The sequence below is a fragment of the Manis pentadactyla genome, chromosome 7 (assembly GCF_030020395.1).
Source record: "Manis pentadactyla isolate mManPen7 chromosome 7, mManPen7.hap1, whole genome shotgun sequence".
Taxonomy (NCBI): domain Eukaryota; kingdom Metazoa; phylum Chordata; class Mammalia; order Pholidota; family Manidae; genus Manis; species Manis pentadactyla.
In genome coordinates, this window is record NC_080025.1 from 109031643 (window position 1) to 109050483 (window position 18841).

General features: G+C 42.2%; 1 long non-coding RNA gene across 1 annotated transcript in view; it reads right to left on the reverse strand.

Moving 5' to 3' along the window:
• LOC118918493 (uncharacterized) overlaps window positions 1–18841 on the reverse strand; it is a 41280-nt gene that overhangs the window by 6560 nt on the left and 15879 nt on the right. The window contains exon 3 of the long non-coding RNA XR_008998528.1: window positions 5208–5321. This is a non-coding gene — a long non-coding RNA (uncharacterized LOC118918493). The remainder of the gene's footprint in view (window positions 1–5207; window positions 5322–18841) is intronic.

Here is an 18841-nt window from a genome sequence, read left to right on the forward strand (position 1 = left end):
TTCTTTGAGAGTACTAAAATAAGTGATCTTGGGCAAATTAATTAATCTCTCTAACTCCCAATTTCCTCATCTATAAAATGGGTAAGTAACAATGCAAAGACAAAAATGCAGTGGTGTTCTGAAGGGGCAATTGACTGGCAGGGGGCATCTGGAAAGTGTTCTTGGACTGATCAGTTCTCAGGAGGTGGTGACGAGATCAAGAAGAAAGAAGCCTGGGAAAAGAGGATTTAGGGTACCTTCCTAAAAAGTTTACATAAACCCTGAACAACCCTAATATACATGTCCTCTTTAGCTGTGGAGTTGACACTACCTAAACTCTAAGAACTCTTTCTATTTTCTGTCTTTTTGTATACCTAGAGGGAAACAGTCCATAGTCACAATGCCACAGAGTCCTGTGCTCCTTACCCAGTAATGTGCAGCCCAAGTCATCCAGCCCAACTGTGAAACTATAGGAGCTAAACAGGCCTCTACATCTTTCCACAGCAAAATAGCTGTGGAGCTGCCCTAGTCTTTCATTCATCCATCCATCTTCCCACCCACCCACCAATTCATCTGCCCATCCATGACACAAATACTGCCTGCTCTGTGTAAGGACCTCCCTGGGGTATTGGCAATGTAGATATGAATAAAATATAATACCTGCCCCCAAGTAGTGCACAATCTAGTTGAGGAGATGTACATACAGGCAGATATGATGCATTGCCCAGGGGGCTAAGGACTTTAGGAGAGGTTGGAATAGAGTATCATGGGGGAGTGTGGAAGACTTCACTGAAGGAGGCATCTGAGCTGGGTCTTTATGGATGAATAGAAGTTTCCTGGGCCTGGCATCTAGATGTGAATTGTATGTAAAATTACACATCTTATTTAGGTGTATTGACTGTTGACATGGCAAAGGAGAAGCAGCAACTATGCTTTGCTCAGAACCCACATGTCCCAGATACTCTGCTCGGTGTTTCTCTAGAAGTCTTCTCATTTTATTCTTACTCCTCTATGAGGCAAGTACTGTTCTTATCCTCGTTTTACTGCTGAGGAAACTGAGGATCAAAGGTAGTACATAAATTGAGTCAAAATCTCACAACTAAAAATGGCTTAAGGAGGAAATAAAAGTGGCTTAAGGCCTTCTATTTGGTTTTGGGGATAATAATGATGATCTATTGCACACTAGCTATGTATCATCTATGGCTCTAAGCACATATGTACTAATTCATATAATTCTTCCACTCACCCTGAGTACAGTTATGATCATCTCTGTATTACAATGAGGAAACTGCGGTAAAAACTTGACATAACTACTAAGTACCATTCAATGACACAGGCAGAGTCAGGACTTGAATCCAGGGAGTCTAGCTGTGAACATATTCTCTGACCTGTAATTATAGGATCCAGACAGGGGTCAGGAGAGCCTGACTGCTTTCATGCTATCTGTCCCTCTCCCTTCTAGTCCACACTCATTCTACTAATCCAGAGAAATTGTAAATCAGGTAAAATCAGTTCATAAAAGATACCAAAGGATGTTTTGTGAATAGAAATAAGTCACAAAAGTACAAACTGGAGGATGTGCTAGACAGAGTGTGTGTGTTTGTAACCACGATTGCACTGATTTGCCTTCACAATAGAACTGTTGGGGTTTATGTATGTAAAGTGTTTCAGGCTGCTTTTGCCCCTGAGTTACTGCCCCAGTGCTGTGCAGACTCTGGGTGGGGGATAACTCTCCTAGCTCATCTTATCCTGGGAATTAGTCTGTACCTAACAATGTTGACCCAGAGCTGGTGTACAGGTCATCTGAACTACAGTCACACTGGCAGGGGAGTAGCGCTCAGGCAGCGGCCTGCGCTTAGTGTCTTAGGAGCGAAGCAGGGCTCAGTGTGGACTGATTGGAAAGCTCTGAATCTGGAGCAGTGCTTCTCCAACTTTAACATGCCCATGAGCCACGCTGTGATCTTGATAAGAGGCAGACTCCAATTCAGTTGGTCTGGGGTGGGGTCCAGGACTCTGCATTTCTGAAAGCTCCTGGGTGATGTGGATGCTGCTGGTCAAGGGCCACACCTAGAGAAGCCAGGACAGCCTGCTGTAGGCAGAAAGGGTGCCAGGCGTGACTCCTGATGGGCAGGATGACAACCTTGAGAGAAGCTGCTGTGAGAAAGGAGGTGGAAGAAAGGACAGATGAGCCAGGAGGTAGGAAAAGTGAAAGCGTCCTGCCCATTCCCCTAGCCCATAACAATTCCCAGAGCTAGGGAGGAGCCCTGAGTAATAATTGATATTCTTAATAAGATAACATTCTTTCAAAAACTGGGTCATTATCTTTTGGATTATACACTGAATAAATGTGGAAGGTATGAAATATATGGTACATATATTTCCATCAGGAATTGTTAAATTAAAAACAAAAAGTGGGAGGTGCAGGTAGTGAACATCTGTTAGAGAGAAGACAATCCTTTTGGAGATTTCCCAAAGGATTAGGTAAATAAAGCATTGTCTAAACTCGCAAAGCCATTTCCTAAGCTCTTGTGGTGCCATGGGTTCGGCTGTGGTGAGATAAGTTCCAAGAAAACAACATATGTTCCTCTTTTCCTCAGTTTGCTTGCTGCACCCAGCTCTCCACCCACAGAGTCATTCCTTGCTCTAAGAGATGGTGGGTTCAGAATCAGTCAAGTTTCTGAATAGAGTCAGCTCTTCTGAAAACCTCTGGCAATAGAATGAGAGCCAAGATTTCTGAGGGGAAAGATTTTTAAGTTCTTAGAGAGTGGGGAAGGATTCAGGATGATGGGAAAGCTTGTTTTCTGCTTGAGAGACGCGTAACCCAGCTTGATTTACTGGTAGAGGAGGATGCCCCAGATGGGCATGAGGGAAGTGCCAGATGAGTTTGGGGGCACCTCACAGCACCTTCTTCTGGGTGAAGCCTGAAGAGGCAGCAGATTCATAGATCAACATGGGGCAAGTGCAACAGAAATGGTGTGGGGAGTACTGTATTGAGAGAAAACTTTTGCATCCCCTTTCCTGGATCTCTTGCAATTCTGGGGTGGTACAGGAAGTTATCTGAAAGTTGCCTAAGCCCCTTAGAGAGGCTCACAGGTGGTGGTGATGCCTTGTTATAAAAGAAAAGATAATCAAGGGTGTGGGCAGCTTCAGTGAGCAGAGAACACAGGAAGACTTCGAACATTCCAACGGTGGCTGCAGGGAGGGAATATGTCTGTGAACAAAGATCCGACAGGACAAGTAGCACTGTCATAGCTGTCAGCAAACAACAGGGTTATAGGGAGAAGGCAAGGGGCCCTCGTGTTGCACTATAAGCCCCATGCCCCGGGAACTAGGCTCCCCTCCAAAGAGAGAGAGAGATACAAGGGCCAGATGGTGACTGGGATAAAATGTTACATTACCATTTACCCAAAGGAAAGCCTGAGGAAAAATCCAGAAGGGAAAGGTTTACCTTGAAACGGGAAGTTTTAGATTTCCTCAACCAGTGGAAATTAGGGTTTGAGAACAAAATAAAATATAACAAAATAAAGTTTCAGTTTTACATACCCAAGTTGGTGACTCTACATTTGGTACCTGTACTAGAATTTGGAGGGCTGTGATAACGTGCAACGTAAACCCCCATTTGGATCCAAAAGATTTTTACTGAACTCCTGGTATGTGCCAGTCACTTTCTTCAGTAGCAGAGAGACAGCAGTGAGCAAAATAAGCTCTTGCCCTCATGGTTGGGGGTGGGAGGGCAGGAGTAGACAAGTAAATCTATATGTCTGTGTTGATATGAACAGAAGTCAAATAAGATGGGTAAGAGATATGCACATGATATGTTTCAGTGTGTGGTGTGTGCATGTGTATATTTGGATGTGTGTGTATATTTGGATGTGTGTATGCTCCATGTTCCCTTGCATGATTTTTTATCAGCTGGTCTGGGAAGACCTTACAGATAAGGTAGTGTTTGAGCAGAGACCTAATTGCAGTAAAGGACACACGACATTCTCTGGGAAAAGAGTATTTTAGGCAGAAAAAACAGTAAGCAGCAAGTCCCTGAGGTCTGAGCAGACCTGAATGAAAGAATGGTTCTAATCTCCTCTCCCCTGAATTTATTGTTTGGTTTTGCCTTTTTTTTTTTGAACTTTATATGTTTTATTCTGTGTCTTTTTTTCTTTCCTCAGTATGAAGCTTCTGAGATTCATTCATGTTGACATGTTGCTGAAGTTCATTGATTTCCCCTGTTGCATGTTATTTCATTGAATGAGCACACTGCCATTTATTCATTCTATTGATGATGGACTTTTGGGTGGTTTCCTGTTTGTTTCACTATTACAGAGAATGCTGCTATAAACATTTTTGCATAAGTTTCACACAAAAGTTTCTCTTTAAGGCCATGCTTCCTGACCTGTCATGGCACACACAGAAAACAATATTTGTTCAGCACTTTGGGGTAAGTTATAGGGCATCTCTATGGGTATTGATGAAAAAATAATTATTTTCTTATATTACATAAACATATTAAGAAAATGAATTTGTATGAAACTTTCATACAGTCTTTTCACATTTTTTAAAAGATAAACTTGAGACTTCCTCCTTTTCATGCTTTTCTAAAAAATTAGGTTGTACACACAAAATGGTTACATGCAATTTCTGGTCAAGATTCTAAATAATAATCTCTTAAAATTCCTGACAAAAACCGTTACTCTCAAGTTGGGCATACATGTTTTAAAGTCATGTAATAGCAATCCAAAAATGATATTTAAAAAAGCAAATAACACTTCCTTTTTCTTTCATTGACAAAAGTCAAGTTGAAAATACCTTAACAATTCAACTGGATTTCAGATTCAATAAAATTTTTATATATTTTTATATTTTAGGTTATTTTCATTACTATGATAATGAGGAAGCCCCTATTTGCTGCAGAGGCCTGCACAGTTAAAGGCGGCCTCCTGCTGCTTTGTAGATGTCCTAAGCATCTAGTGTAGAGACCTCTGACTAAAGCCGCACCTCCCAGGAATCCTGCCAGACCTCCCCAGCCCTTGGCCCTACAGCACAGAGATGTCACTTTGAGCAGGGCTACCCAACCAGTGAGTGGGAAGGAGGTCACGGCTGTGCCTTGGGCCAGTGGAGCAGCTGGAGGGCTTTGCTTTTTATGTGGCACAAGAAATAGACATCTAGAGTGGAGAGGACCCCTTTCTTGCACACAGGGCCTGTGGAAGGGAAGCTTGTGGAAGGAATTCACTTACCAGGCTCTCAGTCTGCCAGTCTGGTCTGAAATCCAAGCCTCTTCCACACTTCAGCATCCTCTGAGGGGCAGCCAAGATTCCATAGGCAGGGGGTACACTGGCTGGGGAGCCTCGCTGTACATGGGAATCACAAGTGCTTTAAAAAATACCTTTTTAAACCTCCATCTCAACCCCAGAGATTCTAGTTAGTCCTTATAATAATCATGTGTAAAAGTACTTTAATCATGCCCTTTTTACAGATGGGGAAATAGGTTCAGTAAGATAGTCATTTGTCCAAGGTCACACAGCCAGCGTTCAAATGTAGGCTGGCTCCAGAGGCTGTGCCTTAACCACTGTACTGTTCTCCTTCTAAATAACCACATGTTCTGTACCTTTATGGTTTCCACTATTATTTATCACTAAGGCCTCTTCTGATTGATAAACTCCACAGAAGTTTAAATACACAGATTAGGAAACATAAGGTAGATGACTCCTAAATCATGCCCTTTTAAAAAACATTCTGTTTCTAATATTCAGAAAGATCAAGAAATCCACAGAGGCCTTCAATTCTCAGAGTCTCCTAATGAGTGTAAACAGCCTGTCACTCAAGCTGGCAGGTCATAGTCTACAGCCATGCTTCAGTCAGACAAGTTCACCTTGACAGTTTGCACTGAAGCTCTTGGTTATTTTCAAAACCAGAAAAATATCATTTCTGTTTAAAAAAAAAGACAACAACTGAGATGCGGCCTGGTTCCTCTAAGCACTGACTAGACCCACAAGGCTTGTTGAGGAGTGAGAGTTAGATCCATCTCTGCTGACAGAGGGGTGGGTTGGAGGCCCATCGAAGTCAGTGTGAGGAACATCAGCTTCCTTCTCTTTTCTGAAAGCTGGTCGGCTAGTAAACTGACCTGAGACAAGAGAAGTTTGTTTGTGATAACTGGATTTCCCTGCAGACAAGTTGTCAGGCAATGTCAACTGTTGGCAATTCTAACGGCTTCTTGGTTGAGTGGAGAACAAAATTGCTGAATGGCTCTAAAATAACTGTGTATTATGACCTCTTCATCAACCCTCCACTGAGCATTGTTTCCAGAAAAAAATGAATAGAATGAAACTCATGCCTGTGAGGCCATTTTATTTTCCCAAGAAGTGATTTGCTCCCACCTTGCAAAGGCAAGGTGCTGTCTTCCTGACTTCTGCCTGCCACTCCTACTTCCGCCTCCGCTCTAAGGGGGCCTGGCTCACAGATGTTGGAATCCCAGCTGGTTTTCCACCAGCTTCTTCTGACACCCAGTTGTTGCCGGTGCTGGTGGGGCAGGCAAGAGTACCTAATGCCTTTCTCTCTCCACTTACCCCTCCCAAGATGAGAAATAATCAACAGAAACAAACCGATCCAGATGTTGAGCATGAAACCAAAAAGTAAAATTCCCAGACCTTTCTGGGAATCCCCATTCCTGAAGATGGGGTGAATATAACAAGCTTTCACACTCTGAACATGTTTTTACATTAAAATTGTTAAAGACCAGGAAAAAATGCATTCTTCCTTTTCTATATTTTTCTGTGAGGCTGAAAATTAATTTCTTCCTTCATACAGAGAGGAAAGGATTTTGGAATTAGCAACAGAAGATGGTGGGGGCCGAGGGGAGGATTCCTGTTCCTCACTAGTAAGGGAACGTGTACGATCATGTGTCTCATTCTGGATTTCATTAGGCAGATGCATCTAATGTAATTTTGTTCCTTTTTCATTAAGACACTTAATTAGAGACTTAACCGTGATTTTATTTTAATATTTTTCAGATTATTTTACTTTGGAAATTTACAAATCTCTTGTGGAACACATCATGCATGTTGGTTCAGAAAATATGGACACTGTGTCAACTGAGCACCCTTTTGTCCAGGAGCCCAAGGGCTGGCCTGTCCAAACCTACCAGGCAGTCAAATTCAGGGTCAGCCCAACACTGCCAAGATAGCCTTTTCTTCCCCACTGGGGCTAGGTGAAGGCACAGACTAAAATCGGGGTAGTGTTGGGTGGGGGAGGCCATTCATACTGAGACAGTTGGGAGAGCTGGTGGGAGCAGCCCAGAGGGCTCTCTGTGGCCCACAGCACTCCTGGACACTCAGGAAAACCACTGGCTTAGTGAGGAGAGGAGAGAGCATGTGATGTGAGATCCCCTTCACTTGACCCGTGCTTGTCTCTACAAGAGAATATCCATGTATCTCCTGTGCTGTCATTGGCATTACCTCACCTTACCAAAACCATACAAAACCATTTGCTATGGTGAAATGGAAGCCCAGAGAAGTTAAACAAATTGTTCCAGAAAGTATAACTTGGTGGCAGAGCCAAGATTAAAAGCTAAGTCTCAGGACTCCCAGTACGTGGCTGCCCATAGCGTGACTGCTGAGCATTACTGGCTCATGCTGCCTTTAAGTCATTTTGCTTTAAGAACTTAGCGTTTATGCCAAGGTCTATTTTGGTGGCTGGGGGCAGGGAAGGACAGAAGAACACATAATAAAAGTAATGTTTCTTTTAGAAGACTTCATAGTGGAGGCGGAGCCAACATGGCGGCGTGAGTAGGACAGTGGGAATCTCCTCCCAAAAACATATATACTTTTGAAAATACAACAAACACAACTAGCCCTAAAAGAGAGAACAGAAGACGCCGGACAGTGGCCAGACTGCAGCTACACCAGTGAGAACCCAGCGACTGGTGAAAGGGGTAAGATACAAGCCCCGGCCCGGCGGGACCCGAGCGCCCCTCCCCCCAGCTCCCGGCGGGAGAAGAGCAGGCACAGCGGGAGGGAGACGGAGCCCAGGACTGCCGAACACCCAGCCCCAGCCATCCGGGCCAGAGCGCAGACACAGTACGTGCCCAGGGGGCCCTGGATACTGGGGGAACAGGGAGTAAGACCTCTGAGCGGGTGCTGAAGCTGATGCCCCTGTGACAAAGAAAAGCGGGGGCTTTTTGAAAGTCTTAAAGGGACAGGGACTTAAAAGCTTGACGGAAACAACCCAGGTCACAGTACAGCAGCTGGAAATTACAGGGAAAACCGGGTGCACTAACCCCCTGGGCAACAGCTCTGAGACCCCTCACGGAGGCAAACAGTCAAGCAGCCCCCCCATCCATTACCCCACCGGGCGCTGTGAAAGCAGAGAAGCAGCCTGAGACAAATTCCGCCCACAGAAAGGGAAATTTCTCCCTTCCGGCCAGGCAAGACACAAAGACCCACTCTACACGCAATTACCCAACACAAGCCACTAGGGGTCGCAGTTGTCCCAGTAAAGAAAGGCCAGTAGCAAGTGAAAATTTTGGCCCTCCCAGCTGACAGTCAATAGCACCTGTCAACATGAAAAGGCAAAAAAATATGATCCAGACAAGACTAACCCAGACAGCTTCAGCATCTGCTACATCTTCCCCTGAGAAGGAATCTGGGGAGATAGATTTAGCCAGTCTACCTGAAAAAGAATTCAAAACAAAAGTCATAACCATGCTGATGGACTTGCAGAGAAATATGCAAGAACTAAGGAAGGAGAATTCAGAAATAAAACAAGCTCTGGAAGGACTTCAAAACAGAATGGACGAGATGCAAGAGACCATTAATGGACTAGAAAACAGAGAACAGGAACTCAGAGAAGCTGATGCAGAGAGAGATAAAAGGATCTCCAGGAATGAAAGAATTTTAAGAGAGCTGAGTGATCAATCTAAAAGGAATAATTTAAGAATCATAGGTATTCCAGAAGAAGTAGAGAGAGAAAAGGGGATAGAAAATGTCTTTGAAGAAATAATTGCTGAAAATTTCCCCAAACTAGGGGAAGAAATGGCCTCTCAGACCACAGAGGTACACAGAACTCCCATGACAAGGGATCCAAGGAGGGCAACACCAAGACACATAATAATTAAAATGGCAAAGATCAAAGACAAGGACAAAGTATTACAAGCAGCCAGAGAGAAAAAAAAGGTTACCTACAAAGGAAAACCCATCAGGCTATCATCAGACTTCTCAACAGAAACCCTACAGGCCAGAAGAGAATGGCATGATATACTTAATGCAATGAAACAGAAGGGCCTCGAACCAAGACTACTGTATCCAGCACGAATATCATTTAAATATGAAGGAGGGATTAAACAATTCCCAGACAAGCAAAAGTTGAGGGAATTTGCCTCCCACAAACCACCTCTACAGGGCATCCTACAGGGACAGCTCTAGATGGGAGCACTCCTAAAAACAGCACACAACAAAACACCCAACATATGAAGAAGGGAGGAGGAGGAATAAGAAGGGAGAGAAATAAAGAATCATCAGATTGTGTTTATAATAGCTTAACAAGCGAGTTAAGTTAGACAGTAAGACAGTAAAGAAGCTAACCCTAAACCTTTGGTAACCACAAACTTAAAGCCTGCAATGGCAATAAATTCATACCTTTCAATAATCACCCTAAATGTAAATGGACTGAATGCACCAATCAAAAGACACAGAGTAATAGAATGGATAAAAAAGCAAGATCCATCCATATGCTGCTTACAAGAGACTCACCTCAAACCCAAAGACGCGCACAGACTTAAAGTCAAGGGATGGAAAAAGATATTTCAAGCAAACAACAGAGAGAAGAAAGCAGGTGTTGCAATTCTGGTATCAGACAGACTTCAAAATAAAGAAAGTAACAAAAGATAAAGAAGGACATTACATAATGATAAAGGGCTCAGTCCATCAAGAGGATATAACCATTATAAATATATATGCACCCAATACAGGAGCACCAACATACCTGAAACAAATATTAACAGAACTAAAGGAGGAAATAGAATGCAATGCATTCATTCTAGGAGACTTCAACACACCACTCACTCCAAAGGACAGATCCACCAGACAGAAAATAACTAAGGACACAGAGGCACTGAACAACACACTAGAACAGATGGACCTAATAGACATCTACAGAACTCTACATCCAAAAGCAACAGGATACACGTTCTTCTCAAGTGCACATGGAACATTCTCCAGAATAGACCACATACTAGGACACAAAAAGAGCCTCAGTAAATTCCAAAAGATTGAAATCCTACCAACCAACTTTTCAGACCACAAAGGCATTAAACTAGAAATAAACTGTTCAAAGAAAGCAAAAAGGCTCACAAACACATGGAGGCTAAACAACACGCTCCTAAATAATCAATGGATAAATGACCAAATCAAAATGGAGATCCAGCAATATATGGAAACAAATGACAACAACAACACTAAGCCCCAACTTCTGTGGGACACAGCAAAAGCAGTCTTAAGAGGAAAGTATATAGCACTCCAAGCATATTTAAAAAAGGAAGAGCAATCCCAAATGAACGGTCTAATGTCACAACTATCAAAATTGGAAAAAGAAGAACAAATGAGGCCTAAGGTCAGCAGAAGGAGGGACATAATAAAGATCAGAGAAGAAATAAATAAAATTGAGAAGAATAAAACAATAGCAAAAATCAATGAAACCAAGAGCTGGTTCTTCGAGAAAATAAACAAAATAGATAAGCCTCAAGCCAGACTTATTAAGAGGAAAAGAGAGTCAACACAAATCAACAGTATCAGAAATGAGAAAGGAAAAATCACAACAGATCCCGCAGAAATACAAAGAATTATTAGAGACTACTATGAAAACCTATATGCTAACAAGCTGGGAAACCTAGGAGAAATGGACAACTTCTTAGAAAAATACAACCTTCCAAGACTGATCCAAAAAGAAACAGAAAATCTAAACAGACCAATTACCAGCAACGAAATTGAAGCGGTAATCAAAAAACTACCAAAGAACAAAACCCCCGGGCCAGATGGATTTACCTCGGAATTTTATCAGACATACAGGGAAGACATAATACCCATTCTCCTTAAAGTTTTCCAAGAAATAGAAGAGGAGGGGATACTCCCAAACTCATTCTATGAAGCTAACATCACCCTAATACCAAAACCAGGCAAAGACACCACCAAAAAAGAAAACTACAGACCAATATCCCTGATGAACGTAGACGCAAAAATACTCAACAAAATTTTAGCAAACCGAATTCAAAAATACATCAAAACCATCGTACACCATGACCAAGTGGGATTCATCCCAGGGATGCAAGGATGGCACAACATTCGAAAGTCCATCAATATCATCCACCACATCAACAAAAAGAAAGACAAAAACCACATGATCATCTCCATAGATGCTGAAAAAGCATTTGACAAAGTTCAACATCCATTCATGATAAAAACTCTCAGCAAAATGGGAATAGAGGGCAAGTACCTCAACATAATAAAGGCCATCTATGAAAAACCCACAGCCAACATTATATTGAATAGCGAGAAGCTGAAAGCATTTCCGCTGAGATCGGGAACTAGACAGGGATGCCCACTCTCCCCACTGTTATTTAACATTGTACTAGAGGTCCTAGCCACGGCAATCAGACAAAACAAAAAAATACAAGGAATCCAGATTGGCAAAGAAGAAGTCAAACTGTCACTATTTGCAGATGACATGATACTGTACATAAAAAACCCTAAAGACTCCACCCCAGAACTACTAGAACTGATATCGGAATACAGCAAAGTTGCAGGATACAAAATCAACACACAGAAATCTGTGGCTTTCCTATATACCAACAATGAACCAACAGAAAGAGAAATCAGGAAAACAACTCCATTCACTATTGCATCAAAAAAAATAAAATACCTAGGAATAAACCTAACCAAAGAAGTGAAAGACTTATATTCTGAAAACTACAAGTCACTCTTAAGAGAAATTAAAGGGGACACTAACAGATGGAAATGCATCCCATGCTCATGGCTAGGAAGAATTAATATCGTCAAAATGGCCATCCTGCCCAAAGCAATATACAGATTTGATGCAATCCCTATGAAACTACCAGCAACATTCTTCAATGAACTGGAACAAATAATTCAAAAATTCATATGGAACCACCAAAGACCCCGAATAGCCAAAGCAATCCTGAGAAAGAAGAATAAAGTAGGGGGGATCTCACTCCCCAACTTCAAGCTCTACTATAAAGCCATAGTAATCAAGACAATTTGGTACTGGCACAAGAACAGAGCCACAGACCAATGGAACAGACTAGACAATCCAGACATTAACTCAGACATATATGGTCAATTAATATTTGATAAAGGAGCCATGGACATACAATGGCGAAATGACAGTCTCTTCAACAGATGGTGCTGGCAAAACTGGACAGCTACATGTAGGAGAATGAAACTGGACCATCGTCTAACCCCATATACAAAAGTAAACTCAAAATGGATCAAAGACCTGAATGTAAGTCATGAAACCATTAAACTCTTGGAAGAAAACATAGGCACAAACCTCTTAGACATAAACATGAGTGACCTCTTCTTGAACATATCTCCCCGGGCAAGGAAAACAACAGCAAAAATGAACAAGTGGGACTATATTAAGCTGAAAAGCTTCTGTACAGCAAAAGACACCATCAATAGAACAAAAAGGAACCCTACAGTATGGGAGAATATATTTGAAAATGACACATCCGATAAAGGCTTGACGTCCAGAATATATAAAGAGCTCACACGCCTCAACAAACAAAAAACAAATAACCCAATTAAAAAATGGGCAAAGGAACTGAACAGACGGTTCTCCAAAAAAGAAATACAGATGGCCAACAGACACATGAAAAGATGCTCCACATCGCTAATTATCAGAGAAATGCAAATTAAAACTACAATGAGGTATCACCTCACACCAGTAAGGATGGCTGCCATCCAAAAGACAAACAACAACAAATGTTGGCGAGGCTGTGGAGAAAGGGGAACCCTCCTACACTGCTGGTGGGAATGTAAACTTGTTCAACCATTGTGGAAAGCAGTATGGAGGTACATCAAAATGCTCAAAACAGACATACCATTTGACCCAGGAATTGCACTCCTAGGAATTTACCCTAAGAATGCAGCAATCAAGTATGAGAAAGACCAATGTACCCCTATGTTTATCGCAGCACTATTTACAATAGCCAAGAATTGGAAGCAACCTAAATGTCCATCGATAGATGAATGGATAAAGAAGATGTGGTACATATACACAATGGAATACTACTCAGCCATAAGAAAAGGGCAAATCCAACCATTTGCAGCAACATGGATGGAGCTGGAGGGTATTTTGCTCAGTGAAACAAGCCAAGCAGAGAAAGAGAAATACCAAATGATTTCACTCATCTGTGGAATATAAGAACAAAGGAAAAACTGAAGGAACAAAACAGCAGCAGAATCACAGAACTCAAGAATGGACTAACAGGTACCAAAGGGAAAGGGACTGGGGAGGATGGGTGGGTAGGGAGGGATAAGGGGGGGAGAAGTAGGGGGGTATTAAGATTAGCATCCATAGTGGGGTGGGAGAAAGGGGAGGGCTGTACAACACAGAGAAGACAAGTAGTGATTCTACAACAGGTTGCTACGCTGATGGACAGTGACTGTAAAGGAGTATATAGGGGGGACCTGGTATAGGGGAGAGCCTAGTAAACAAAGTATTCGTCATGTAAGTGTAGATTAATGATTAAAAAAAAAAATGCAGTTCCTATGTGGTGACCTCTAATGAGTTCTACACAATGATATAAAGGACATATAAAAGTGTAGGCAAAGGGTCTGTGTGTGTTTATACAGAGGATCAAAGCCTAATTTGGCTACCCCAAAAATGAACTAAGATACGATATGAAAAAGAACTTCCAACATCAGCACTCTCGGAAAGACTCATGACAGAAGATGATCAGAAAAAAAAAAAAAAAAAAAAAAAAAAACTTCAACAAAGATCCACGCACTGTCACAGGTGTAGATGCACTCATCCCACCAGTTCCTGGACTTGCCACGGGAAAGATGAAGGAGATATCTAAGCTGGCCTGTGCATGCAGTAAAACAAAAATTGGACTGGATCTATACTGTTGGAACTCAATCAAGAATTAGGAGAAGTGCAAATTGTAGCGCTCCAAAATCTTACAACCACAGACTATTTATCGTTAAAAGAACATATGGGATATGAACAGTCCCCAAGAATGGGGTGTTCTAGTTTATCTGAATTCTCTCAGACTGTTTAAGTTCAGTCGGACAATATCCACCATATCATAGATAAGTTTTCACAAATGCCTAAGGTGCCTAACTGGTTTTCTTGGTTTCACTGGAGATGGCTGGTAATTACAGGTATGCTTTGGTTAGGTAACTATATTCCTATTATGTTAATGTGTGTGCACAATTTAATTAGTCGTTTAAAACCTATCCATGCTGAAGTTACTCTACAAGAAGATATGTCAAAGAAATAATCTTCCCAGGTTTTCTTCTGCCTGCTACTTCTGTAGCTTTTCTTCTTCCTACCTAATCACAACCTTTAAATAGAACTCATGCCACATGTCGAATTTACCGAGTATCATAATTCTTCCAAGTGGTAAAGACACCTCAAGACAAATGCTGGGCATAGAAGCCACAGGGCATAAATATGCAAAGAAGTAAAAAGCTAACCTTTTCAAACGATAAGGCTTCTCTCTCACTTACCAACTTAACATTTCCCTGTATGGCCCAGGAAGATGACTGGTTAGCCAGAGACGGGTAAGATTCCTCAAGGGAGGAACAACCTAAGACAGGCACAGTCGCAGGGGGCCATCTGGTGAGAAAATGGGGAGCAGCAGAGGTGAGGCTTAGAACCTCCCCCCTCATGTTCTGAGAGAAATCTTCCGCATACATGGATGTTTATTGCCCTCGTCTATCGCGGATTAACACATAGTCTACAGGCACACACCTGATCATCTACATTTGCTCTCTTACAACACTAAACTCTGTTTTCTACCTTTATCTCGTATCTACCTACCACTTCAGCATTTTATTAAAAATAATAATAATAGAGAAATGTGGTATCCACATATAAATCAGGTTTAAAAATCAAATGAATATTCATATTTGAACTGACTGTGTATAGTTCATAATGCATGAACAAAACCGAAAGCTTCTGTGATGACTGCCCTTGCACTGTTCACCATGTAACTTATTCACTATGTAAGAATTTGTACTCCATGTAAGAATTTGTTCGTTATGCATCAGAAGATTGGAGACTGACGAAAATTGGGCTTGGGGTGGATTAATGATTGTGCATTGAGTATTGACCCCCCTATACAGAGATTTGTTGTGGTTAACAACTATTTGATCAATAAATATGAGAGATGCCCTCACAATATATATATATATATATATATATATATATATATATATAAACACACTTCCAATTGTAAAATAAATAAGTAACCGGGATGTAATGTATAGCATAAGGAATATAGTCAAAATATTGTAACAACTTGGTATGGTGATACCTGGTACCTAGAAATATCATGTATATAAATGTTGAGTCGCTGTGTTGTACACCTGAAACTAATGTAATGCAATGCTGTTGTCAACTACCCTTCAATAAAAAAAAAAATAAATAAATAAATAAATAAATAAATAAAAAGAAGACTTCATAGTTAGGCAGGGAGGACAAGGGAATAAATAATTTAAAGATGGACGACCAGAGACATATCTAACACCCATTTATTCCCAATCTACCCCAGGCTGGCCTCAGTAACCAGACATGTAACTTCCACGAGCCATGCTTCCTGTGAGTAGTTATGCTCTGTCAGTCTTCCTCCTGCTGGGAAGGCACTTCTTACACAGGCCAGTGACACTTAAGGCAGATTTGAACTCTGTGAATTTAAGACAGTGTGACCTGAAAATATCAATGAAGTCTCACTGGTTACCCAAATTTGAAAAAAAACCACAACAAAAATTCCTCAAATTAAAAAAAAATCATACAACTTCAAGGCATGGACCCATATGAATTATATATATCCTGTTCACGCTACTGCCAGACGACAGTGTCACTTCAGCGGCTTGATGAAAACACCCTGCTTCCTTGGTCAGTGGGCTGTGGGTCGCTGTCATGTGTACCTGCACTAGAATCACCGCAAGGGATTTCAGTCACTTTTGGGCTGTTATTTTAATATTCATTGCTACTTAAACATTTAAAACTTCTTGTACCACATAATGAAATCATCCAAGATTTCATTAAGTCCCATTGTTTGAAGGGGTGCTGAAAATCAGATCTGAAAATCTGTAAGTACGCAGTGAAAGTTATATAAGATGCCACTGCACAAGCTGAACAGCCAGTGGGACAGGCCAAGCAGTGAATTCAGTGAGTTCCCAAAGGAAAATATTTGAGAAAATATTGGGAAGAAAAAAAAGAAACATGTTATGTTTGTGGATAAATACATTTTGAGATAATAGTTCCTCCACTTTGCCTTCAACTATTATTTTTCTTTAAGAAAAATTAAGGAAATCTTTAAATTATATGAGGTCTTTATAAATGCACCCTTAACATAAGTAAGAATACACTGGACCTAAGTGTTGTGGGTTGAATTATGTCCCCCCAGAAGATGTTGGAGTCCTAACCCCCAGGTCCTGAGAAAATGACCTTATTTGGAATTTAGGGTCTTTCCAGATGATCAAAATAGATGAGGTCACTAAAGTGGTTCCTGACCCAATATGACTGGTGACCTTATAAAATGGGAAACTACAGATGCACAGACAGGTAGGCACGGAAGGAATACGACATGAAGACACAGGGAGAGTGCTCCCTGGAAGCCGAGGAATGCCAGCGGCCAGCAGGAGCCAGGAGACTGACATGGGACACATTGCCCCTCATCCCTCAGCAGGGAGCAGCCCTTGATTCCACACTTCCGAGGCTCCAGAACAATGACACGATGCCTTTCTGGTTTTAAGCCACCCGCTTTGTGACAGTTTATGGCAGCCCAAGCAAACAAATACACTGACCAATGTTTGTTGAAATAACTTATTTTTGAGGAGGTACAAATGGTCCCCACATTTTGGCCTACAGGGACGGTGAGGAACACACCTCAGGGGAAGGGAATGCCTGGGCCTGTTAGGCTTCCAGTCCCAAGGGGAGAGCCTTTTCTGTCTAATCAGTCATTCATGGGCACTATGACTCATCTCTCAGGTGAACTTCTGAGAGAGATTATGATGGGAGGTGAGGCCTTTCCCTAGGGTGCTGAGATTGTGGGGATAGCTTGGAGCATCGTCCGGATGACCAGGCACACTTCCCAGGGTCCGGGTCCCACTTACAATAGGGTTGGGGTAAACTGGTGGGAACAATCAGGAAGACTGAAGCTTGCCTAAGGAGGTCAGAGGCAATATTTGTAACCTGCATTTCTGTCAGAAGCCAGGTGTTTACAGATACAGAAGAGCATGGCAAGATGGACAAGTGATGGGCACGTGGAGGGCAGGAGTCAGAGCTGAGGCAGCAGAGGGGGTGTGGTGTGAGGTACCAGAGCCTAAAATGCCACACAGAGCCAGCACACCAAGGAGGATAAGACTGGGGCTTTTGGTGGACAAGGAGCAGGCTGGTGGGGACAGAAACAGCTTGCTGTTTTTCCTAGCAAGGTCTCAGTATAAAGAAGCACTATGGGATGAACTAAGAAGAAGAGGTAGAGAGTGCATAGTCTGAGTTTGGGGGAAAGAGTTGCTATATGGGGAAGCTCAGATTCCTCAATATGAGCAAATAATACACATAATTAGAAAATGGGAGGGCAGGGACAATAACATCAAAAGAAATCCAAAGTTTGGTCCCTTTGTTCTTATGTGAATTACTGTTCCTGTAGATTGAAATTCTGAGGCCATAGAGATGAAATTTTAGAAATGGCCCCTTTGTCCATTATTTATTGCAAATTGGAGAGGAAAGTTTCCTTATTAAACACTATTAAAGGGAGCTCACTCACTTCTGAGTTCTTCTCTTGCACCACTCCCCAGCTGCCAAATGCTGGCAGAGCTTCCACAATATTTTTAGGTGCAGTTGTGAGCTGTCATTTGGGGGTAGTAAAAACGAGGAAGTGTAGCTTGAGAGTATGTTCTCCAACATGGCCAGGAGGATTCAGTTTGAATAGAATGTTGATAAATGATGAGGCTGGTAGCTGAGTTCAACTACAGAACTTGGTCAAGGTCAAGGCTGGCCTGAGTGAGGTCATTTGAGGGCCAAGGTGGTGCACCTGAGTGGAGAGGCCCAGGAATACAGGCAGGGTCTCCTTGTTGGGGGCTGCGGAAGTGATCTTGTGTAAAACAGAGAGCCTGAAGGGCATGGGAGGCAGGAAGGAGTGTTGAAGCTCTGGAGCGATGCCAGCTGCGCAAAGCCGCCGCCCTGATCTCCGGCCAGCCTGAGCCACTGTTAACTGCTGTCGGCAGCTGCATTAGTTTCCTGGGGCTGCTGTAAAGATAACCTCAAACTTGGTGGCTTACAACAGTGCGAAGTTACTCTCTCACAGTCCTGGAGGCCACGGGACAGCCCTGCCTTGCCTTGTTTAGCCACTGGTGGCTGGGAGAACTTGGCCTCCTTGACTGTATCAGTCCATCCTCTGCCTCTGTGGTCACCACCTCGTCTCCTTGTCATATGCCTTCTCTCCTGGCTCTTATAAGGATGCTTGACATTGGATTTAGGGTTAATCTAGGATGAGATCCAGGATGAAATTCAGGAGAAGCCTATCTCAAGGTCTTGAGCTTAATTACTTATGCAGACCATTTTTTGAAATAAGCTAATATTCACAGATTCTGGGCATTAGGAAATGGACAAATCTTTGGGGGACCAC